Below are 25389 nucleotides of genomic sequence, written 5' to 3'. Positions count from 1 at the left end.
GATCATGCGTCGCCTCTCAATAGATTAGCAAGCAAGTATACTTCTCGCCTTAAGGTATTTTGATCGTTCCAGACGTGTTTCAGTGTAATTACCTGAGGAAGGAGCAGCGCTCCGGAAGCTAGTGACATCGGAACAAAACTGTTGGACTTTAACCTGGTGTTGGAAGACTTCTTACTGTGCTCACCCCAGTCCAACGCCCGCATCTCCACATCAGTGTAATTAGCACCACATTATAAATGGGTAGTGCGGCTTTTTGAAAAAGACATTTCGAAGCATCAAATGTATTTGGCGTAGCCAGCAAACGACTGCATGTTAAGCAATCGGTTTGTTGAAGGTGGCAGCATTTAAGCCAGGGTTAGTAATTCCTGCACAGCGCTGCTGATCTATTCAATGCCGCAATTTCAAGGTCGGCTGATGTGACATCGTAATGTGGCTGTTTGCAACGCTGCCTGGAGCAGAGTCGCCTGAAATATTGCAATGAAATGTAAAAGAATGAAAAAGTGCCAGATATTATCCAAGAGAATTCAAGCAGATAAAAGGGTCCCTGCCCTGCTTCAGGCCAGTAATAATGCCGCCCCAGTAACACTGGGATGGTTGCCTGCAAACATATGAGGCAAGCCGATCACTTGTTGACCTGTACGAGGATCGAACCCGTTATTAGCGTGATTAGCACCACGCTCTAACCATTGAGCTGCACACTGCTTATCCATTCCCATCAAATAGACGCTTTACAAAGGTTCCGGAGAGATGGAACAATCACAAACTCCAGTCATATAAGGAGAGCAAATGCCGTTAGCTGGTTCCATGGTGTAGTGGTTAACACTTCTGCTCTACACGCAGCAGGTCCTGGGTTCGAGCCCCAGTGGAACTATTGCTGCTTTCGGACAAGTTATGACCAATTGAATTAATATGTGAACAGAAATATTACTACCAAAGAGAAAATGCTGGAAAATCTGGCAGCATCCTCTCTGGTGGGAGAGGAAAGAGCGAACGTTTCGAGTCCGTTGACTCTTTGACAAAGCGGACAGAGAAAGTGGGAAATATATATACTGTGGAGTGAGAAAGAAAAATGAGCCACAGCCACAGAAACCCAGGGAAACCGGGTGCTAATGACCACAGAAACCCAGGGGACAGAGTGCAGAATGGCTTTGAATGAAGAAAACAAACTGAAATGTATTTAAATACAAATGTATTGCAATTTATTGGAACATAACAATGAGGTTTAACTGTACAGCAGCAACAGATCCAAAGAGCATCCTTTATTGGGACTGAATGAAATTCAATTCCTGATCATGTCGGAATTCAGATTCAACTCGCCTAAGAGCTCAAAATCAGCAAAAAAATGAAAATAATTCAGCATAACGCAAATATCTCAGGGATCAATCTGAAAGCGATGAACAGAGATTTCTCCTTGTAATGATGGTATTATTCACACAAAAGAGAATAAATGAAACCTTGAACCCCGTGGAATGCAAAGGCGACGGTCCTTGGCTGAAACAGGGATTGGAACAGACAGGGGTTTGAGGGGTAGCAGATGCACAATGGGCCGATGGGCTTCTTTCCCAGTGGATTCACTCGATGAGTTCAGGTCAGCGTCGATCATTGGGATTTAAAATGATCGCCCGAACAGGGACTTGAACCCTGGACCCTCAGATTAAAAGTCTGGTACACTACCGACTGAGCTATCCGGGCTGTGAGTAATGCCGCTTGTAGTGACCGCATTCCGCCTTCGCTGTTGCTCCTCTCGCTGTGCTGCTCTTCGACGCTTCACTCCGATACTCCGCCCACCGAGTCCCTTTCCTGGAGACTGGTTATTCCCAGTTGGGTTTGGGACAGTCACTTCCTGACTCTCAATGACTCAACATCCTGACTCAAGGTTCGCTGCGTCAAGCCCGCTTGCTTCAAAACTGTTCTTTACAAAAGCGAAACCTCCCCTTTGCCTCACAACTTCCGCGCCGTATCGGCCTCCCCGAACAGGCGCCGGAATGTGGTGACTAGGGGCTTTTCACAGTAACTTCATTGAAACCTACTTGTGACAATAAGCGATATTCATTTCATTTTCATTTCATGAAACGCTCTTCCATTTTGAGTCTTTTTCGACAATTGCCTGACTCAAAGAGAAAGAATTAGGCACAATCAGCTGAACGCGATTTTGTGGGACACGCAAACATGGTATACAGCAAGTCAGGTGTTGACAGCTGATCCATTCCCATCAAATAGACGCTTGACAAAGGTTCCGGAGCGATGGAACAATCACAAACTCCAGTCAGAGAAGGAGTGCAGCTGCTGACAGCTGGTTCCATGGTGGAGTGTTTATCACGTCTGCGTTACACACAGCAGGTCCTGGGTTCGAGCCCCAGTGGAGCCATTGCTGCTTTTGGACGAGTTGTGACCAATTGAATTTCCATGTGAACAGAAATACAACCGCGAAAGAGAAAATGCTGGGAAATCTCAGCAGGTCTGGCAGAATCTGCAGGGAGAGCAAAGAGCTAACGTTTCGAGTCCGTTGACTCTTTGACAAAGCGAACAGACAGAGAAAGTGGGAAATACTTCTTCTGTGGAGTGAGAAAGAAAGATGAGCCATAACCACAGAAACCCAGGGAAACCGGGTGCGAATGGCCACAGAAACCCAGGGGACAGAGTGCAGAATTTCTTTGAATTCAGAAAACAAAGTGAAATGTATTTAAATATAAATGTGATGGAATTTATTGGAACATAACAATGAGGTTTAACTGTACAGCAGCAACGGACAGATCCAAAGAGCATCCTTTATTGGGACTGAATGAAATTCAATTCCTGATCATGTCGGAATTCAGATTCAACTCGCCTAAGAGCTCAAAATCAGCAAAAAAATGAAAATAAATAGGCATAACGCAAATATTTCAGGGATCAATCTGAAAGCGATGAAAATAGATTTCTCCTTGTAATGATGGTATTATTCACACAAAAGAGAATAAATGAAACCTTGAACCCCGTGGAATGCAATGGCGACGGTCCTTGGCTGAAACTGGGATTGGAACAGACAGGGGTTTGAGGGGTAGCAGAGGCACAATGGGCCGATGGGCTTCTTTCCCAGGGTATTCACTCGATGAGTTCAGGTCAGCGTCGATCATCGGGATTTAAAATGATCGCCCGAACAGGGACTTGAACCCTGGACCCTCAGATTAAAAGTCTGATGCTCTATCGACTGAGCTACCCGGGCTACGACTGATGCGGCCTGTAGTGACCGCATTCCCCCTTTTCTGTTGCCCTCTTTCCTCTGCTTCTGCTGTGCCTCTCCTCCAGAACAAACAGCTGCTTCTTTTGCCCTGCGCCACTCTCTGAATCCAGACGGCATATCAGCAGCTCCGCCTCTGGATTCAGGGCGAGTTCAGAGCTGTGCTGCTCTTCGACGCTTCACTCCGATACTCCGCCCACCGAGTCCCTTTCCTGGAGACTGGTTATTCCCAGTTGGGTTTGGGACAGTCACTTCCTGACTCTCAATGACTCAACATCCTGACTCAAGGTTCGCTGCGTCCAGCCCGCTTGCTTCAAAACTGTTCTTTCCAAAAGCGAAACCTCCCCTTTGCCTCACAACCTTCGCACCGTATCGGCCTCCCCGAACAGGCGCCTGAATGTGGTGACTAGGGGCTTTTCACAGTAACTTCATTGAAACCTACTTGTGACAATAAGCGATATTCATTTCATTTTCATTTCATTAAACGCTCTTTCAATTTGAGTCTTTTTCGAGAATTGCCTGACTCAAAGAGAAAGAATTAGGCACAATCAGCTGAACGCGATTTTGTGGCATACGCAGACATGTTTTACAGCAAGTCAGGTGTTGACAGCTAATCCACTCCCATCAAATAGACGCTTTACAATGGTTCCGGAGCGATGGAACAATCACAAACTCCAGTCATATAAGGAGTGTCAATGCCTCCAACTGGTTCTATGGTGTAGTGGTTAACACGTTTGCGTTACACGCAGCAGGTCCTGGGTTCGAGCTCTAGTGGAACCATTGCTGCCTTTGGACAAGTTGTGACCAATTGAATTTCCATGTGAACAGAACAGAAAGAGAAAATGCTGGGAAATCTCAGCAGGTCTGGCAGTATCTGTCGGGAGAGCAAAGAGCTCACGTTTCGAGGCTGATGACTCTTTGTCAAAGCGAACAGACAGAGAAAGTGGGAAATATTTATACTCTGGAGTGAGGAAGAAAGATGAGGTCCAGGCACAGAAACCCATGGAAACCGGGTGCTAATGGCCACAGACACCCAGGGGACAGAGTGCAGAATGGCTTTGAATTCAGAAAACAAAGTGAAATGTATTTAAATATATATGTGATGGAATTTATTGGAACAAAACAAAGTGGTTTAACTGAACAGCAGCAACGGGCAGATCCAAAGAGCATTCTTTATTGGGACTGGATGAAATTCAATTTCTGATCATGTCCGAATTCAGATTCAACTCGCCTAAAAGCTCAAAATCAGCAAAAAAATGAAAATAAATCAGCATAACGCAAATAATTCAGCTCTCAATCTGAAGGCGATGAACAGAGCTTTCTCCTTTTAATGATGGTATTATTCACACAAAGGAGAATAGATGAAATCTTGAATTCCGTGGAATGCAAAGGCGACGGTCCTTGGCTGGAAACTGGGATTGGAACATACAGGGGTTTGAGGGGTACGAGAGGCACAATGGGCTGATGGGCTTCTTTCCCAGTGGATTCACTCGATGGGTTCACGTCAGCATCGATCATTGGGATCTAAAAATCGCCCGAATGGGGACTTGAACCCTGGACCCTCAGATTAAAAGTCTAATGCTCGACCGACTAAGCTATCCAGCTGCGCGGGATGTCGCCTGCAGTGACCGCATTCCCCCTTCGCTGTTGCTCCCCGCGCTCCGCTGTTGCCCCTCTTTCCTCATCTTCTGGCTGTGCCTCTCCTCCAGAACAAACAGCTGCTTCCTTTGCCCTGCGCCACTTTCTGAATCCGGACAGCATATCAGCAGCTCCGCCTCTGAATTCAGGGCGAGTTCAGAGCTGTGCTACTCTTTGGCTCTTCACTCCGATACTCCGCCCACAGAGTCCCGTTCCTGGCGACTGGTTATTGCCAGTTGGGTTTGGGACAGTCACTTCCTGACTCTCAATGACTCAACATTCTGACTCAAGGTTCGCTGCGTCCAGCACGCTTGCTTCAAAACTGTTCTTTACAAAAGCGAAACCTCCCCTTTGCCGAACAACTTCCGCGCCATACCGGCCTCCTCGAACAGGCGCCGGAATGTGGTGACTAGGGGCTTTTAACAGTAACTTCATTGAAGCCTACTCTTGACAATAAGCGATATTCATTTCATTTTCATTTCATTAAACGCTCTTTCATTTTGAGTTTTTTCGAGAATTGCCTGGCTCAAAGAGAGCCAGGAGACCTGAAGTCCAAGGCGGCCTTCAGGACGTGCGACAACGCAGAAACGGCGAGCAGAAACTTATAGCCAAGTTCCCACATGAGTGCGGCCTCAACCGAGACCTGGGATTCATGTCGCATTACGTTCATCCCCCACCATCTGGCCTGCGAAATCCTACCAGCTGTCCTGGCTTGACACAAATCACACCTCTTTAACCTGGGGTTACCACATCTCTGGATCTGTAAAGATTTAATCACCTGCTAATTGTCGCATTCCAAGCATTGTCTGGCATCTTTGAATCTGTCTATATATATGTTTCTGGAACGTACCTCTTCATTCATCTGAGGAAGGAGCAGCGCTCCGAAAGCTAGTGACATCGAAACAAATATGTTGGACTTTAACCTGGTGTTGTAGACTTCGTACTGTTTTAAAATGAAAGACAAGAATAGAAAAGCAATCTGAACAACATGTTGTTTTATTATCTCTTACCGTCAAAGAGAGTTATCACACTCAGTAAAATATACATTTTGTTGCACACACGCTCCTACTGGCAGAGGTAGTGAGATCTGTAGCCTATAAATACTTTATTGAGTCCTGTGGGCAGCCGCTTTTAATATAATTAAGGAAACCAGAGGAGAAGTGACGGCTGCATTAATGGACTTACCCCTTTATTTGAAACAGCCATTCAGAGTCTACGTGCTTACTAATATTCTTGGCTGCGTGCAGTTGGGATCCGTAACAAGGGAAACTCTTTTTTACTTTCGCTGAGAACTTTTCAACTATTTACAGAATCAAATTATAATGAGGGCGCTAAAAGAAACCATTTGGACTCGTCCCCGGCTCTCCAAAGGAACATCATGATGTCCTGCGATTCCTGTCTTTCCCATATCCCCGGATTCCTATCAATTTATAGTCACTGTCAAATTATCCACGAATACCTGTCCACTTATCGAAATATGACTTGTAAAGTCCCCACATTTGTACTAAATAATCCAAATCGTTATGACCATTTGACCAATTTTGATTGCAAGCATGGGATATCGGTGACGATAGATTGCTAAACAATTACTGCACATCGCTGATTGTCCTTGAACTGAATGGTTTCCTCAGCCATTTCTGAGGCGATTAAGGAGCCAACCACATCTCTGTCGATTTGGAGTGACATGTTGGCCAGGTCAGGTCTGGACGGCAGAGTTCCTTCCTCAAAGGAAGTGATTTTTTAATAAATACATTCCGGTTTGTCAACTGAACTCAAATCCCATTTACAGTGTTGCGATTGGAAGTCGGATCCTCACAGTATGAACCTGGGTCTTTGGATTAGTTGTCTAGCAAGAGACAATACCACTGTGCTCCCACCTTCCCCGTGCTGAGCAAACCGGCGTTCAGCAAGCCCTTTCCATGTAGGGAAGAAAATAAGTTCAGAATTATCTCATTGCCACTCGCCAATTACCTGCCCTCTGGTATTTTGATGCTCATCTTTGGACCGGTGAAAAGAAGCAGTGCTGTAAACGCCAACCATTGACACGCAAACCTAACAATGGGCAACCGTATTCGGAAAGCAGCAATGCCTTTCCACAGCAGAGACACACACCATGAGTTGGAAGGCGATTGATCACAGATATGTTTTTATTTGCCCTCAGAATGACATCAATACGTTCCATGCCACCACCAGACTAACCATGGACTACTCTCCAGAATTGGTTGCCTTCTTGGATACACTAACCTCCATCAAGGACGGTGGCCTCAGCACTTCGCTTTACTGCAAGCCCACGGATAACCTCACGATGCTCCACTTCTACAACTTCCACCCGAACCACATCAAAGAAGCTATCCCCTATGGATAAGCCCTCCGTGTACACAGGATCTGTTGAGGCGAGGAGGAAGAAAACCGGCATCTACAAACACCGAAATACGCCCTTGTAAGAATAGGATAAGGTGCTCAACTCATCGATCCACAGTTCCAACGTGCCACAGCAAAAAACCGCAGCGACCTCGTCAGAAGACAAACACGGGACACAACCGACAGAGAACCCTTCGTCGTCCAGTACGTCCCCGGAGCGGAGAAACTACGACATCTTCTTCACAGCCTTCAACACGTCATCACCGAAGATGAACATTTTGCCAAGGCCATCCCCACAACCCCTTGCCAAACAACCGCACAACCTCAAACAGACCATTGTTTGAAGCAAACTCCCCAGCCTTCAGGAGTACAGCGACCACAACGCCACAGAACCCTGCCATGGCAATCTCTGTAATACCTGCCAGATCATCGAAATTGGTACCTCCATTACGCATGAGAACACCATCCATCAAGGTATGCGGTACATACTTTTATGACTCGGCCAATGTCCTCTGCATCATACGGTGATGGAAATGAAGTCCGCCGGCGTCATACATTGGCGAGACCAAGCATACGCTGCGACAACGGACGAACGGACATTAAGCAAGAATTGCAAGGCAGGAATGTTCCCTTCCAATCGTGGAACATTTCTGCAGTCAAGGACATTCAGCCTCTGATCTTTGGGAGAGCGTTCTCCATGACTTCCTTTAGGATACGTGACAACGCCAAGCAGAAACTGACAGCCGAGTTCTGCTGAGCGCAAGAGTACGGCCCCAACGGGGAGCTTGGAGTCATGTCTCATTGCATTTACCCCCTACTATCTAGCCTGGGCTTCCGAAATCCTACCAACAGCACTGGCTTCAGACAATTCACACTTCTTTATCCTGTGATTATGCCTCTCCCCAGACACACCGTCTGGACCTGTAAAGACTTGTTTACCTGCAAAGACTCGCATTCAAAGTATCATCTTGCATCATTGAATTTGTCCATATGTCTGTTTGTGGAACCCACCTCTTCATTCACCTGATGAAGGATCTGCGCTCCGAAAGCTAGTGATTCGAAACAAACCTGTTGGACTATAACATGGTGTTGTAAAACGTCTTACTGTGCCCACGCCCAATTCAACGCCGGATTCTCCACACCATAATTTCACAAGAGCTTGTTCCAACAAGAGACTTTTCAAATCTTCGGACATGCTCTGCCATTCGATACCATGGTGGCTGATCTCCACTCTGCCTTAACGCCCGCCCATTCTCCATAACCCCGCAACCCATTACCAAATAGAAACATATATCCTCCTTGAATTTACTCAAAGTCCCGGGATGCAATGCACTCTGGGTGAACCGCTCATCCTAAAACTGACCTCTCGTCCGAGAATATCTCACAAGAGGAAGCATCCACTCCACTCGACTTTATCAATTCATTTCATCATCTTATATACCTCCGTTAGACCACCTCTCATTCCTCTAATCTCAACAGAGTATAGGCCTCATCTGCTCAATCTTACTTCACAAGACAAACTCCTTACCTCTAGAGTCCAGTGAGTCTCCTCTCACCTGCCCCTCTGAAGCAATTACATCCGTCCTCAAATACGGGATGCCAAAACTTTACACATTTCTCCAGGTGCGGTTTCATCAACGCATTGAACATTTTCCAGTACCACGTCACTACTTTGTGCTCCATCCGATTAGCTATAAGGTCCATAATTCCATTTGCCTCATGTTTATCTGCTGTACATACTGTTCTGAGAATCGTTCACGAGGACACCCAGATCCATCTGCACTGAATGACGTTGAGATTTCCCTCCATTTAGATGGGGAAAGTAGTAATTCCTCAAGGGGAACCGGTCAGTGTTGAATGAAGGAGTCCTGAATAAGGCAGGGGTAACGTGGGTGGGGGATATGGAAGTGAATACTTGCTATCAGTATTGGGGAGAGGGACCAAGAGAAAGCATGAATTAATCAAATCATTATGGGCGAAGGTAGAGAGACATGACTGGTTGAATGGCTCATTCTGGTGCCGGTGCTGACATGATGGTCCGCATGACATTCCCCTACGCTGTAAATTTTCTGATTCTATGATTCAGAATTTATCACCCTCACCCCCTCTCCCCCTGAGCTGGGTGGCGGTTGAGGGCGGAAAACGTTACAGACTATGCTATAGTGGTAGGACTGGATAGATTTCCAGAGATTGAGAGACAATAAGCGCCTGGGCGTGTTCAACCGATATTGAGGGTTGTCGGGATTTGAGGATGTTACCTCGGTGGGTGCCAGTTTCAGTGACTGAGAATGGTAGAATGATAGGGGGTGAAAGGAATTGAAGGTATTTCCTGATAAATGAAGATTGTAGGGTTTGGGAAAGCTTTGAAGGATAAATGGGAAAGCCAGACTATTGAGGTGTTTGGAAGCAGAGACAAAACTGTTAACTCTTGCTCTGCTGGATCGGGGCCTATCGGAGATCCGTAAATGGAGGAGATGATACCCGATTAAAACTTGGCACTACAGATGGCTCAGGACCAATTGGATTGTACGTTAAAGAGCGCATAACCTTTCTGTCCATGGTATTTGTGAGCGGCTTAATACATTCATTGGAGGAAGCATTATCAGACTCTCCATGTTTCTTTCACCTCCTCCAACCAAATAATTTTACACGCATTAAGGCACATCCGGGAAATGACCCACGGCAATGATCAACAAGAACCTTTTCGCTTTCTGCTCCCACCAATCGAAATCTGAATTCTCTTCCTGCACAATGTTTGCTCCCTGCCAATTTCTAAGACAAACGTGAGGAATACAGGCACATGGACTGGTTTAAGGGCTGTTTTATTAATTGACCAATTATATGCTAATTCACAAAACTCGAAAAACACATTCAAATGTCATTGCCCAAAGTCCAATGACATTCATGTTTTCTACATAGATTACGTTGCAATCGGAGTTGTTCGTGTACCAAAATGGAACATAAGAAATGCAATGACACCTAATTTGTCCACATAGATCGTGTTGCACTTTAAAGTGCTTCAATACAATTGTGATACATATGAATAGATGCGTCAATTCAATGTGAGCCATACGGTAAGAGAGAGTGTACACGATTCCCGTCACAAGGTGTATTTTGGGTTCAAGGTCGGAGCAAGCCAGGCTTCCCATTGTGACTCTGCGGCCATGCTTTAGAACGACCCTATGCACATTGCCCTTGGGTCTGGAATGTGCCACTTTGGAGCACTTGGTCGGGAACAACAATCAGCACAGGAAGGCCAAGACACATAAGGAACCCATTTATCCCAACATCTTTTCACTGGCAGAGGAGGTTCTACTCAGCCTACTTCCACGGTTCCAGCTCTTGGTATGCAGGACCACAAGTCTACCTGAACATGCGAAGCATAAATCTTCCTCTTCCACCATTTCAGACAGTGCACCCCAGAAATCCACCGCCCTCCGGCTTTAAATGTTTGATGTTCTGGATGCTATGGGCGTGCGCAAATGCGCTGCGTTGTGGGGATATGATAAATTACTCTGGTTTGGCGGCCGTGATGTGCTGGACTTGACGAGCGGCCGCATGGGATTATTTTGTTAGTCTCTGGCATTTCCGTAAAATGCGATGTTCACGAAGCGTGGTGCGTGAGCTTGAGGTGATGTATTATAGTCTAGTGAAGGATGTCCCTGAAACAATATGGAGGTCTGCGTGTTGGAATGGTGGTGTTTTATAGAACCATCTCATTACCGGGAGGATATAGCTTCCGATTTTGAATAGAACATGGCAGCGATTGAAATGATCCAATCGTTGTTGCTTTCCAAGACAAGTTTTGAGATAAATAGATTATGTCACAAAACAGACTCGATATGATTTACCCTAATGTGGCTGTTTTCGTTAGAGAGAAGAAGGTTAAGAGGTGACTTAATTGAGGCACACAAGATGATCAGAGGATTGGATAGGGTGGACAGTGAGAGCCTTTTTCCTCGGATGGTGATGTCTAGCATGAGGGGACATAGTTTTAAATTGAGGGGAGATAGTTATAAGACAGACGTCTGAGGTAAGTTCTTTACTAAGAGAGTTGTAAGGGCGTTGAATGCACTGCCTGCAACAGTAGTGGACTCACCAACACTAAGGGCATTCAAATGGTCATTGGATAGAAATATGGACGATAAGCGAATAGTGTAGATGGGCTTTAGAGTGGTTTCACAGGTCGGCGCAACATCGAGGGCCGAAGGGCCAGCACTGCGCTGTAATGTTCTATGTTCTATGATGTCATTTCGGTTTCTCCAAACAGAAAATAAATGTTGTAACATTCTACTCCCCCCGCGGGATTCCACGGTGTATAAATGATCCGACCTGGGAAAGTATATAATCAGTGTTCAACACAGACATTTTCTATGGTACAAAGGGATAGATCATTTCATGCAGAAAATGCATTTTCCGACCGACACAATTCTGAAAATACACAACATTCCCCTTGCCGCTATCGGTGTTCCTGGTAAGTGTTTGTAACCGAGCAGACGTGTGTGCGAGCGGCCCCCGTGCTTTACTCTGTGTATTATAACGTCGCATGCTGACAGTTATGGAGAGGGTGGGGCTTTGGTATACATTTTGTTGATCCGATTTAAAGTTGACTTTTTGCAACATTGCGACAATGAGAATAATAATAATCTTTATTGCCACAAGTTTTAACACTGCAATGAAGTTACTATGAAAAGCCCCGAGTCGCCACATTCTGTCCCCTGTTTTGGCACACCGAGGGAAAATGTCCAATTCACACAGCAGCCGTTCTTTCGGGACTTGTGGGAGGAAACCAGAACGCCCGAAACAAATCCACGCAGACACAGGAAGTACGTGCAGACTCCACACAGACAGTGACCTAAGCTGGGACTCGAACCTGGAACTCTGGTGCTGTGAATCAACTGTGCGACCGACTGTACTACGGTGCGCCCATGAATCTAGAGGTTCCTTGAGGTACCAACTTGTATTGACTTTCCTGGAAAACTGCCTGCTGGTGACATGGAGACCAACGCAGAAAACGGAGGCAATGTATTTCTGGATGTAGCTGTCACAGTGGAGTTGTCCCGAGTGTTGGGCACTCACTGGAGGGGGATATCTGATCGCAGTGGTAAGGTACTTGGGGTATGTGTCAGCGTAGGAACAAATCGGGTGCGAGTCACTAATTGGAATGGAAATAAAGAAGGTCCAGTTTTGATTTTTCGCCAGAATTTTCTTTCATTGGAAGAAGCTGCTTCCGTGTTTTACGAATGTAATTCATTTCGAAGGGGAATCATTTTGCTGAAGGTTGGTGATAAGTGCATCAATCGAAATATGTTTTTGTTTTATCTCGTGTTGTATGGCACTGGCAGAAACGGATATTTGCTATTTATTGACAACCAAAGAGGAGAACAGCACAGTTTCATTGATTAATTTATTAAATCGACATTTAACTGTTTTCATGTAAATTAATCCCCTTCACAAATCACTGTCATGAAATTCTGTTTCTCCTAAGTGCTGAATTCTATTTCCTCACCTCGACATCGGATAAATATGAACATTCCAACTGAAATGTTACTTCTTAGTCGGTTAATTCAGCAAAATCACGAGGTGTTGCTGTTGCACGTGTGTTCTGATTCTTGCAGAGAATTCTGCATATCTGGTTTTCTACTTCTTACCCCGCCTGTCCTGCTCCAGCAGGAATTCTGCTGGGGCTGGGAGCCTGGTTTGAATCACCCACCCCTGGCGCCTTAGTGGTAAGTCTGAGTAAAACGGGCAACTCTGGCCTGTCACACATAAAACTGGGAAACAAATGAAATGAGTAACTTCCAGCCTCACGAGGTATTTACTTTCCAATCCGAATTCAAGCAGAGGATGCCTTCCCATGATTCCGATTGGAATCCTTTCATCGTGGAGGTGGGACTGGAGGTGGGTGTGGTTTGGGTTGAGATTATTAAAACTGTACTGTATGGTGTGGCTGCAACCAGCCAACATTATTGCTAAAACCCTGATCTAATGTTTGCGTCAGATACTTTGAGTATTTGGTGAATCATTGCTCTCTTTAGTCTCTTCTCTCTCTTGCTCGCTGTCTCCCAACAAGTTAATCTAGTGGCGATTATGATCCTATCCCGGGGAAAGTGTGGCATCTCGACCTGCACCACTCGCTACATGATGGCAATGGCAATGGGGGATCTAGCGTTCATTACCACTAATCACATTTTGTGGAAGATTGTTAATTATTATTATCCATGGACTTTCTTGTACATTATGCATGTGTGCAGAGTTATGAATGTCCTGCGTCTTGTAGCTACAGACTGTTCTATCTGGTTCACTGTCACTTTTACCTTTGACCGATTCGTGGCAATCTGTTGCCAGAAGCTGAAAACAAAATATTGCACTGAAAAAATGGCGTCTGTGATTCTCGCAACAACTTGCACTCTGCTTTGTTTGAAAAGCATCCCCTTCTACTTTCCACTTGAACCTCTAGTGATAATCAACAATGTGCCGAGGTTCTGTTATGTCAAGACAAGCTACTATACTGAGCCTGCATGGGCAGGATATGACTGTTTTAGTGTTGTATTAACCCCATTGCTCCCATTCGTTTTAATTCTGTTCTTCAACGCCCTGACAGTCAGACACATTTTAGTGGCAAGTCGTGTCCGTAAACAACTAAGGGGTCAGAGCAAGAGAGAGAGTGACAGTGGCCCAGAGATGGAGAGCAGAAAGAAATCTGTGATTTTACTCTTTAGCATATCCGGCAGCTTCATACTTCTATGGTTGGTGTATGTTTTTCATTTCTTATATAATCGCATTGCGGGCAAAAATAGCAGGGATTACAGCAACTCGGAATTTATATTTCGGGAAGTCGGAGAAACCTTGCAACATTTAAGTTGCTGCACAAACACATTTATTTATGGGGCCACTCAGTCCAGTTTCAGAAAACAGCTCAAGAGCACAGTAATCTATCCGGTTACATCAATTATTTAATTTATAACTAAACGAATCAACTGAACGCAGCCCAGTAACGTGCACCAGTGCTTCCAACACATGCGACTTATATGCATTCTCAGACTTCCACACACGACAAAGAGCAGTGAATATTTATCTGGAAAGAATTGACTGCTGAATCAGCCATCCTAATCGTGACAGCGCCAGATTCCAAATGCCTCTTGCAGGGCTGGAGAGGGAACTGCATCCACGATATTGCCTTTGTTTGGCTCTAAGGTTCAACCAACGCCCTTGAGTACTGGTGTACATTCTGCCCCCAGTCAAGCAGCTGTTCGATCTGGAACTGCTCATCCTTCTTTCCAAACTGTTCGATAGACTCTTTGATCGCAATTTCAGGATTTACGTTCTTCCATTTACGGGATATAAGCGTCGCTGGTTCGGCCAGCATTTATTGTCCTTCCCTCGTTGCCCATCAGAAGGTGGTGGTGACTTGCCTGCGGGAAAAGTGAATCGCAATGTCTGGAGTATCGAATGTTTCAATCCCCCCAGCCGGATTCCCATCCTTTCACATCACAATGACGGCAATGATTTAGGTAAAAATTTCAGATTGCACTCGAGAACAAATACATTTTGCAACGCTTTCAACACAGACCTAAACCTGTCTAACCTTGAACTCATTCAAACTTTGCTGCCTTGTCCAAAGCCTACCGCTGCCCAGTCACCTCTCACTCTATTGCACGCTGCTCGCCATTGGATCTCAGCAACGCCACACAATGATCTTGAAACGTCCATCCTTTTCTTTTTTTTGCATCATCCATGGATTTATTCCTGTATCTCACTGTGTCAGAAGGTCTAGATTTTCCCCCCAAAACCACAGTGACACTTTTTGACCGCCTTTCAGACATTCCTTAAAATATCTCCGTGCATTTGACGACATTTCCTTTATGTCCAGTTCTGCAATGTTGCTGTTGTGATTCTCTGTGAAGTGTTCAGGATGGGACCATTAGGTTCAGTCCATTATTAAAATAGAAATTGTTTCCTTTGTCCTCCCCGCATTGCCTCTCTTGCTGTCGACATGCTTCTCTCAGACTCTCTTTCTCGACCTTACATTTTTTCCTAAAAACTAACCGAACCCTAACAGAAACTATAACGCAAACGGCAAAAACTGTTACTACCAAACCGGACAAGGAGCAAAACCTGAGCTCAAGCCGTAACTCCAAGACGAATATCAGCAATGATGTCATCCCGAATGAAAACCAAAGCTGCAATTATCCGAACCGTGGCTGAAAATGTATTGCGAATGATTGCTGGACGTTGAACTATCATGGTAATCCTAAAGCTGCATGGCAACTGAAATCCCAATCATATCATTGGCCCTAACCCCACTTGGAACAGAAACTCAAACTGTAACTTACGTTTTAACGTGAAACATGACGGTCCCACGAAATGTAAAAATAACTACTATTCTAAACCAAACTCTAATCCTAATCTAAATCTACTCTTCATTTAAAAAACAATGATTGCACTAAATTAAGCGCACCCTTAACCCGCAACTTAAATTCATAGAATTTCATAGAATTTAGAGTGCAGAAGGAGGCCATTCGGCCCATCGAGTCTGCACCGGCTCTTGGAAATAGCACCCTACGCAATCCCACACCACCCTATCCCCATAACCCAGTAACCCCACTCAACCAACGCTGAGGGCAATTTTGGACACAAAGGCAATTTAGCACGGCCAATCCACCTAACCTGCACATCTTTGGACTGTGGGAGGAAACCGGAGCAACCCGCGCACACACGGGGAGAACGTGCAGACTCCGCACAGACAGTGACCCAGCCTGGAATCGAACCTAGGAACCTGGGGCTGTGAAGCAATTGCGCTAACCGCTATGCTACCGTGCTGCCCTTAAATTCAAATGCAACATAATCCTGAATGCCAATTTGCAATATGACCTCAGTTGAAATGAATGTGCCCACTTGTTCGAAGGCAATAGGAACCTGAATCTGAATGCCTGCATTTTGTCCACTGAAAAGTTCTCGCCTATCGCACGCTGCTGACCCCAGACTGCACGTTACCTCAGCTTCCCGGGAAATTGTGGTTTTAAACGCATTCTAACACTGCACCTTTGTGTTATGGATCATCCCAGATGGGGATGATGAACATAGAGGTCACAGAACTGAGGGCAAGAGTACAGATTTGGGGTATGCAGCGCGTGGTACGCAGTAGTTGGTACAGAGTCACGCATGTGCTGGTATAGTCAAGTTCGGACATATTAAAGTATACAGTTCCAGGAGTGTGTGGGCTGATGCAAGGATGAAGACGGGAGATGGCCTTAACTTTGAAATAGCTGGTCTATGTGAAGAATGGAAAATATCTTACAACGTTTTTAAACAGTCTAGTTATGCGTTAGAAAGCTACCAGGGAGAAGAAGTATTTTCTTCGCAGTCATTCTTCCAATGTGTAATGCAATTACAGATGTGTGATTTACTTATTACATTTTGGGGCTGTTAATGTAGAAATACAATACCAGCAAATTGAACCGAATTTATGGAGTGTGCAAGAACAGGGTGACGTGGCATATCTGTGTACAAAGCTCCAAATGCGACAGAACAGGTAAAACGCAAAAATAACCTAAAGTAATAGGACAATTTATAAATAGAGACACAGAGTCGCAATTAGAGAAAGTTGTGTTGTCTCTCTATCGATATCTATTTTGATTCCAGGTTAGTATTGTATGCAATGTTGCGCTCAGTGGTTAAGTAAAGTAATTGACGGCTTTGTGCAGGGTAAAGGAGAGGTTTACTAACATTGTTCCAGAGAGGAAAGGTTTTTCTCGATAGAGAAGATTGCGAGCAGGTTTGAAATGCGTTTTGCATTTTGAAGTACGTAGTTATTTGAAATGCAGAGAACCAGTTTCTGATGGCTAAGAGGTTGATAACCAAATTAGGCTGATTTAAAGTGTTTGGTTCAGTAAGTAGTGGTACACGAGAAAAATAGCATTTCATTTAATTTTACACAGCGGGAGATTTCCTTAAAGATTATAAGCTCATCAGAAGTTTATTATTATGTGGAGAAGAAAATGCAGCAATCAGGGATGGTAGCTATCGGATGGGCCTAATTTAAATGTGCGAGACAGCCAACTCAGTCTCGCTGTGCCGACGGGAGTCCCAATGCTGTGTTATATTTGATGATGTGATGATTGATCATTCCTGGACTAAAGGTCTATTCTATTTGATGATGCTCTGCTCGATCCTACCTGGACAGATGATCTGTTCCATTTGAATAGTCTGTGCTGGATCCTAACTGGACTGGTGGTCTGTTCTATTTGATAATGCTATGCTCGATCCTACCTGCAATGGGCTTTGTTCTATTTGATGATTTGTGCTCGACACTAACCGGGCTGATGCTCTCTTCTATTTGATGATTCTATGCTCGATCCTACCTGGGCCGATGCATTGTTCTATTTGATGATGCCACGCTCGATTGTACCTGGAATGGGCTCCGTTCTATTTGGTGACGCTATGCTCGACCCTACCTGGACTGATAATTTGTTCTATTTGATGATGCTATACGTGATACTGCCTGGACCAATACTCTGTCCTATCCGATGATGCTCTGCTATATCCTACCTGCACTAATGCTCTGTTCTGTTTGCTGTTGCTGTGCTCGACTCCACTGGACCAATGCTCTGTTCTATTTGATGATGCTATGCTCACTCCTACCTAGGTCGATGATCGGTTCTATTTGACGATGCTATGTTCGATTCTACCTCATTGTTGTCCTGTTCTATCTGATGATGCTGTTTTTCTGGATCTTACCTGGACCGATGCTCTGTTCTACATGATGATGCTATGCTTGACCCTACCTGAACTGGTGTTCTATTCCATTTGATGATGCAATGTTTAGTTCTACCTGGAATGACACGCTGTTTTATTTGATTGTCGAAGGCTTGCTTCTACCTAACTAAGAGAAAATGCTGGAAACTCTCAGCAGATCTGGCAGAAACAGTAGGGAGAGAAAAGTGTTAACGTTTCGAGTCAAAGCGCTTACCTAGGAGATTTTACCGAGGAGCTTTAAATTGCTTCTACCTAGACTGATACTCTGTTCCATTTGATTATGCTATTCTCCATCCACCCTGGAATGACATCCTCTTGTACTTGATGATTCCATGCCTCATTCTATCTGGGCCAATGCTCGGTTCCATTCGATGACGGTCAGCTTGATCCTACCTGGACAGATAATGTGTTCTATTTGATAATGCTATATTCGTTCCTGTCTGGACAGATAATGTGTTCTATTTGATAATGCTATGTTCATTGCTATCTGGACAGATAATGCGTTCTGTTTGATAATGCTAAGATCATTCCTATCTGGCCCCACGATCTGTTCTGTTTGATGATGCTATGCTAGATCCAACTGAACCTATGCTCCGTACTATTTGAAGATGCTATGCGTGATTCTAACCGGAACTGATTTCAGTTCGATTTGATCACACTGTCTCGCTCCCACCTGGGCTCATGTCCTGTCTATTTGATAATGCCATGCTTGATCCCACCTGGACCAATGGTCTGTTTTATTTGATGAAGCTATTCTTGACCCTCCCTCGAGTTTCTGTTATATTTGATTATGCTAAGCTTGATCCTACCTGGACAGATGCCATGTGCTATTTTACGATGCTATGCTTGATCCCATCCGGGCTGATGATTTGTTCTATTTTACGTTGCTCTTATTGATTTTACCTGAAATTCTTATGCTATCTGTTCTTTCTCAATGTGCTTGAACCAAGTTAAAGGCAACAGACAATTGTATAAATTGAAACACAGGCAACAATCTAGGTAGTCATTTGGCTTATCACGCATACAATTAAATTAGGACTTTTGAAAACTGCAATAACCTTCTCACCAATTTCCTACCATTTGATTATCTCACAGAGCAGTGAGTGAGATTAGGGTGGATTTCACGACAACCAATTGGTGCCAATTGCGATTTAGACGCTGCCGCGCACATGTAAGAGGCATATCCTTTTTGACCAGCAGCCAGTGAGACGCCAGTCAACAGCTACCGCATAAATGCGACATTGAAAGGCCAATTTAAGTGAATTACATCCTTTTCATTGGAAGTAATTGCTATGTACGTAGCTGTTGACAGTATAATATTGTTCATTGAAAGCTGGCCCATGAAGAGCATTTCCAATCATATACTTTCTCATTGGTTGTTGCTGTGTCCCTTGCTCAAATCCAAGGTTCTGTCCAACTTGCTGGAACAATGTGTTCCTGTTTATCCGAAAGCGAAGATGGCTTTTTGAAAAAAGGTAATCATGTTTCTTCCACACACATCTGCCAGTCACCAAAGGGGAACATCCCAATTGCTGAAGTCATTGGAACATAAGATCCTGACGAATATTGGCATGGTGCCTGTGGAGAGGCTGTGACTTCCTGTGGGAAAATCTAGAATCTGGGGGTCATTGTTTTAAAATTGGTTGGCAATGTAAGAGAGACATGATAATTATTTTTTCACTCAGAGGGCGATTAATGATTGGAACTCTCTTCCAGAAAAGTTGGTGGAAGCACTGCCTTTGAATATTGTCAGGCCGAGGTAGATAGGTTCATAGTACATCAACTTTCTGGGTTATCGCTGGTAGGCAGGGTACAGATTGTTGAATACCACGAGATCAGACATTATCTTTTTTTAATAACTTTAGAGCATCCAATTATCCTTTTTTTTCCAATTGAGGGGCAATACAGCGTGGCCAATCCACCCAACGTGCAAATCTTTGGGGTGTGGGGGGGGGGGGGGGGGTGAAATTCACGCAGACACGGAGAGAATGTAAACTCCTCACGGACAGCGACCCAGGGCCGCGATTCGAACGCGGTCCTTCAGCGCCGTAGTCCCAGTGCTGTTCACTGTGCCACGTGCCACGTGCCGCCCCAGACATAAGCTTCTTAAATGGTTGACCAGGCTAGAACGAGCAAACGGCCTTACCTGTCCCTTGTTCATATGTTTCAAACTCCTCACTAATAACACAGATCCTCTGAAAACCATGACGGCGACCTTAATAGAGTCCTCGTCAGACGAGTTTGCACATTGGACAGTCCTATGCTTAACCCCAAAATGCCACAAAACAAGCCAGGAAATCATGACGTATTTGGGCCGTAAGAACATTGACGACTTGGGATGTGACTTGCCACCCTGTTTCTCGCCATGTGATACAGACCCAACCCTGGCTGCGTCATGATAACCTTTGTCACATATAGTGCACACACAGAGCAGCAAATCAAGCGCTCACTTAAATGCATCCCCTGAGGATCATTAATGGAACTTTATCTTGATCACTGTGCCGATTGTATCAGAGGATAGCAGACTAAGAAAGTAACCAGGAGTACAAGTAGCAGACCCAAAAGCCGGTGGAAGGACGCCAAACCTCTATGATTATCGACCTGCAGTCGAGAAATCACGTGCATATCAATTTAGAAGGACGCAGTGGTCCTGGCAATATCTCGGAACTATTAACCCAGGAAAATTGCTGATGATTTGGCACGTTGCTTCAAATGTCTACATGGCAGCTGATGGAATGTGTATTCGATGCTTAATCTGGCATTGAAGGCTAGTCTCAGCGATTGTGACCATGTAACTGTCTTCGACTGGCTTAAAAACACAATCTGCTTCACTGAGTTTGGTAGATCAGGAAATATACCACTAAAGCCTGTTCTGTGGCTGCAAATCAAGATGAATGAAATATACTTTTAGGTTCCACCATCAACTGCCCAGCAAACAACTCAGTTCAGACAGAATGAGGAATGGACTGCGCCTGCCAAAACCCCCTACATCCCATAAAACAATACAGTTAAAAGAAAGTCTTCCACAGAATTTGTGGCGAATAGGGAGCCTCGCCTTTCAGTTGAATATGATTGTAATGCTGCTGATAAGTTGTTAACGGGGGCTAACTGCTGAAATTGGATGTTGGGTATTGGGACCTACATCCCCGACGGGAAAGATAATGTCTAACGCCAATGAAATGTGGCACTTGTCCAGGTACGATATCACAGGGAGCTTTTTGGAAAAAAGTTACTCAGAACGTGAATGCTCTTAACGACCTCAACACATGACAGAGTGTGTTACTCTCACAGGTCCATCGTTTTTGCACCAGCTCTCGGACTGCAATCACGGCTCAGGCAAAATAAGGGGAAGACGCGTTCGATTATGTTTCTTCACCAGCACCTCCTTCACAAAGCACAGCCCAGAGACTCAGATTCCAATGGGCATTGGGGTACAAAGAGAGTGGGAACCGCAGAGTGATGAACATCGTGCCAATGTGCAGGAGGAAAAAAACATTGCAGAGTTCCCTCCGAGAATGAGGCGGCCAGTCACAGTAATATTTGGCTGAAATGTTGGTCAGAACATTTGCAGTTTGATCATCAGCATTCAGACCTACATTGGAACAGTCGTCTATTGGCTGAGTTACCTGAGGTATTTTGAGACAGCGCACTGAGAATAGAGAAGACTAGGTCCATTTGATGTTGACCGTATCTCAAGTGGAAGAGTGGATGGCGAGATGCCATAGCAAACCCGCTGCTGAGACAAGGTGGTTACCTAAACAATGGCAGCAGACACGCTGAAGTAATGTTGAAAAGCACGACAGCCTGCCAGGTAACAAATCTGTGGCTGGAGGTGTGCGCAACCGTGGTCCGGCATCGACCCTGCTTATGATCAACATTCTAAGCGCAGAGTAATCTGAAAAGCAGCTTGAACAATCCATGAATTTTGAGGTAATGCCACCCTATTATGATCATTCGCAACCCCGCTCCCCAGCACCCCTCCCCCACTTCCACTTAGTCTCAGCTGGAAGTACCAACTTACAGCTAGGAATAAGTCAGGGCATCTTTCCTGTAGAGATGCAAACATTTCAGTGTCTGGAAGGGTTCAAATTGGTTCCTGCACGACGTGGCTTTTCAGTATGAACCTCACAGCCACAGCACAACGCGTTGAATAATCTTCCTCCACCTCAGATTAAAAAGGCTCGCAAACTGGAGTGTCCTCCAGTGGACTGAATATTGCTGTTTGCAGTACCCATTGCGTCACAGTGCTGTTTAGACACAATTATGTGAGGACCCGATATGAATTTAACATCTGTCTGGTGAAATCAAAATTTTACGTTTAAGATTTAAAAAGCCATTCCAAAGTTGACTGATGGATAAGTCATTTTCAGCATTCCATTCCAACATTTACCTCACACCTTCCCAATACTGCCTTCATGTGAAGCGATGCTGCAGGAACAGTACAGTGCCCGATATTTTTCTCCGGAGAACTCCAAACACAAGACAGAGGATATCACAATTCAGACATTGTTCGATCGGTTTAAAAGGCAGGACGCTGAAACATTCAGAATGTACCTCTCAGGAGCATCTCAGGGTAAAGGCGGACAATATATTTTCACAGCATGGTGCGATACACAGGCCACAATCGAAGTGACCAACGAACCATAGGTGGATCAGGAGTTTCAGAGCTCCAATCCAATCGGTGTTGAGTAGAAAATTAAATGGGTTGTGCAGGGGCGTGGGTGAACAATTTAAATCTAAAAGAAAATAACAACGATGTTGAACCACAGAGGGTTGTGTAATCACGGGGAACCAAAATGGAGCGATTTGATGACAGGAGTGAACGTTCTGAATTGAAGGCATTGCTTGAACTGCTGGCAATGCAGGTCAGCGAGGAAAATGATGTGTGAACTGGTTAACCAGAGCCCAGTTCGGACTGACTTTTGATTCTGCAGCTTCGTCACCAGGATGGTGGTCAGCAGACCATTGGTGTTCGAGGTGGTGGGAGGAATGATTCAATCCTTTACCAATCTTTTTCCAAAACGGAAACAGAAAGGAGAGCGATACAATCACACGTGGAATACAGACATGACAGCTCGACATGTAGCCTTACCACTAATCGAACTTGGACCAAAGCGGGAGAAAATGGATGATCAAAACAATAATACACTGAGCACTGCATTCGAGTGTTCATATCCGGATACAGGGACTTAGCTTGTGCACTATAAAAAAAGGACACATTAAATGCACTGGGCAGTAATACTGATAAACACCGTTTGGCAATATAACAGCTGGATAAAAGACTTACCAGGGACACCAACGATAGCCAGGATGGGATAATAAAAACATTGAATAATAAAAAGTTTATATTCGATCCGCTCAGCCTGTGTTGTCCACCAGTTGGGTAAAGAAAGCAAGTGCAAAATATTGGATAAGTCCCTGTCTATTGTTGTAACATTCCACTCTATTGTTCCCATTATATGAACCACTGGTATAACATTTCAATCTATTTTTCTCAGGCTCTCTCCTCTCTGTTTCCGTGGCGCTGCAAATCCTTTTATCGTGGTAGGTGCTGCCAACTCTATATGATGAGATATTGAAAGGAACCCCTTATAAAGAGAAGCAGAAAGTCCTCCAGAGAATCACATTAATTCCCGTCACGAAACAAACATGTTCAGTTAACCCCTTCAATCCAATATTTCTAATGTCTCAATAAAGTGGATCATTTTCCAGGTGTGGATAGGATATTTGAGGGCCAGCAGAGACAGTAATGATTAAATTGGTGAAGGCACCGACCACACGATTTCCAAACTCCTTATTTATACGTTTGTTGTCCGAGGAGTAGAAGGATTTAAATATTCAAACCTATTCGGAACAGGGGAGACGGATAAATCTGGAGCAGTCAGAATATTTAAAATTAATCATTGGGGAGACTTATGGTCCTTCTGTGGAAAAATATTATCTATTCCATGTGGAGATTCTTGTTCATGAATGCAAAGCGGCGCAACAGATGTGTTCTTGAAGAATAACTGTTGACGAGATTATTAAATCCTTTGATGAAGCAATGGAGAGTGATTTTGATAGTCTGGTTGACATTATGTCTCTGGACGTTAGAAAATGGGTGGTGTCTCGTTTAATTTAAGCTTTCCCGTAAAAAAAGAGTAATTTTTGTCCATCTTTCCTTTATCAATGCATTGAAATTTCAAAGGGACAGCTTGACTCTGACTGCACAAGACATGCCCTGAGCAGTGATCCAGCAAATATCCGTCACTAAATTTGTTCAGGTGAAACGGGCAACTATATTTGCATGTTATTCCAGCCTGCAAACAACAGGGCCCTTCAGATGAAGATGTCTATTTTCCACGGCGCAAATGCCTCGCACATCGACGAAAACTGCCAATCGTCAATTGGTTGCAGTTATAAATATGGGTTTATATTGTTTTTCTGTTACATGATACCATTAAGAATTGTGTCACGTGATAGTCCGTTGTCTAACCCGCTCGTTTGCGGGCTTGGAGTCAGTCTAGACCAAGCGTTTTTATAGTTGACAACCAACCAATAAAGCTTTGTTAATGATTGCGTTCAGCCCACGTGCTTCAGCATTTCCTTCCTTTCATTCTGAAAATACAATTCACAACAGGACAAATTAAACTGGCGACGAGGAATGGATCAGCAAAAAATCAAAGTGAATTGAAAATCAAAGCCGTGGACGGGCAACGTTCAGTCAAATGAACAGTCAGTCAGTGATCGCCCCTTACAGGCAGCACCTGACATTGGAGCGGGTAAAGTTGTGGACGCATTTTCAATACATTCCGAATTTAAACCGGCAACCCAAGGAATTCAGACTGCAGAATTCATCACATGCAGTACTCCACGGAGGTAGAGGAGAGGAAGAGAAACAAAAATAGGGCATTGCCAGCTGACACAATTAGCTTATTCACTACAGTTACAATTGACAATTAATTATAAGGGAAGTTGCAAGGGCATTTCGATCTCGATGGAAAATGGCGGGAGGTTTTGGCTTCCATTGGTGAAGGGTTCATTCAAGTAAGAATCCGAAAACTGGAAGTCATATGCAACGAGATTGCACTAATATTTCTTGGCAAATAAAATTTCAGTTCCCAGCAATTTTTTGAACAATTTGAAGGAAACGTTTCATTCGCTCAGACGTTTGGTACAACCTGTAAAACATGTCGGCAAAACTTCTCATCAATCGGTTAATATATCAGAAGAAAATTATGCAAAAAAGCCATGAATTAGCGCGGAGCTGATTCAATTTCACCGAATGAATTAGCCAGAGTGGGAAAGCATTGCAAAGTACGTTGCCCCCTCAAGCTCCTTGCGGAACGTTGAGAATTTGGTGATTCGCTTGATCATACCATTAGAGGTAGTTTGTTTTTTGGGTTGCAAAATTAGGTCATTATGGTGAGGGTTAT

General features: G+C 44.5%; 1 long non-coding RNA gene and 3 other non-coding genes across 4 annotated transcripts in view; 2 read left to right on the top strand and 2 right to left on the bottom strand.

Annotated features, from left to right (window-relative positions):
• The window catches only part of LOC140411586 (uncharacterized), a 362769-nt gene that overhangs the window by 297170 nt on the left and 40210 nt on the right, over window positions 1–25389 (top strand). The gene's annotated exons all lie outside the window — the stretch shown is intronic.
• Window positions 799–871, top strand: trnav-uac (transfer RNA valine (anticodon UAC)). Its single transcript has one exon. It is a non-coding gene; the product is annotated as a tRNA-Val (tRNA).
• trnak-uuu (transfer RNA lysine (anticodon UUU)) lies at window positions 1620–1692 on the bottom strand. The gene has a single exon. It is a non-coding gene; the product is annotated as a tRNA-Lys (tRNA).
• trnak-uuu (transfer RNA lysine (anticodon UUU)) lies at window positions 3130–3202 on the bottom strand. The gene has a single exon. It is a non-coding gene; the product is annotated as a tRNA-Lys (tRNA).

Source organism: Scyliorhinus torazame, chromosome 4, assembly GCF_047496885.1.
Source record: "Scyliorhinus torazame isolate Kashiwa2021f chromosome 4, sScyTor2.1, whole genome shotgun sequence".
Taxonomy (NCBI): domain Eukaryota; kingdom Metazoa; phylum Chordata; class Chondrichthyes; order Carcharhiniformes; family Scyliorhinidae; genus Scyliorhinus; species Scyliorhinus torazame.
This window is presented reverse-complemented; position numbering and strand designations above follow the sequence as displayed.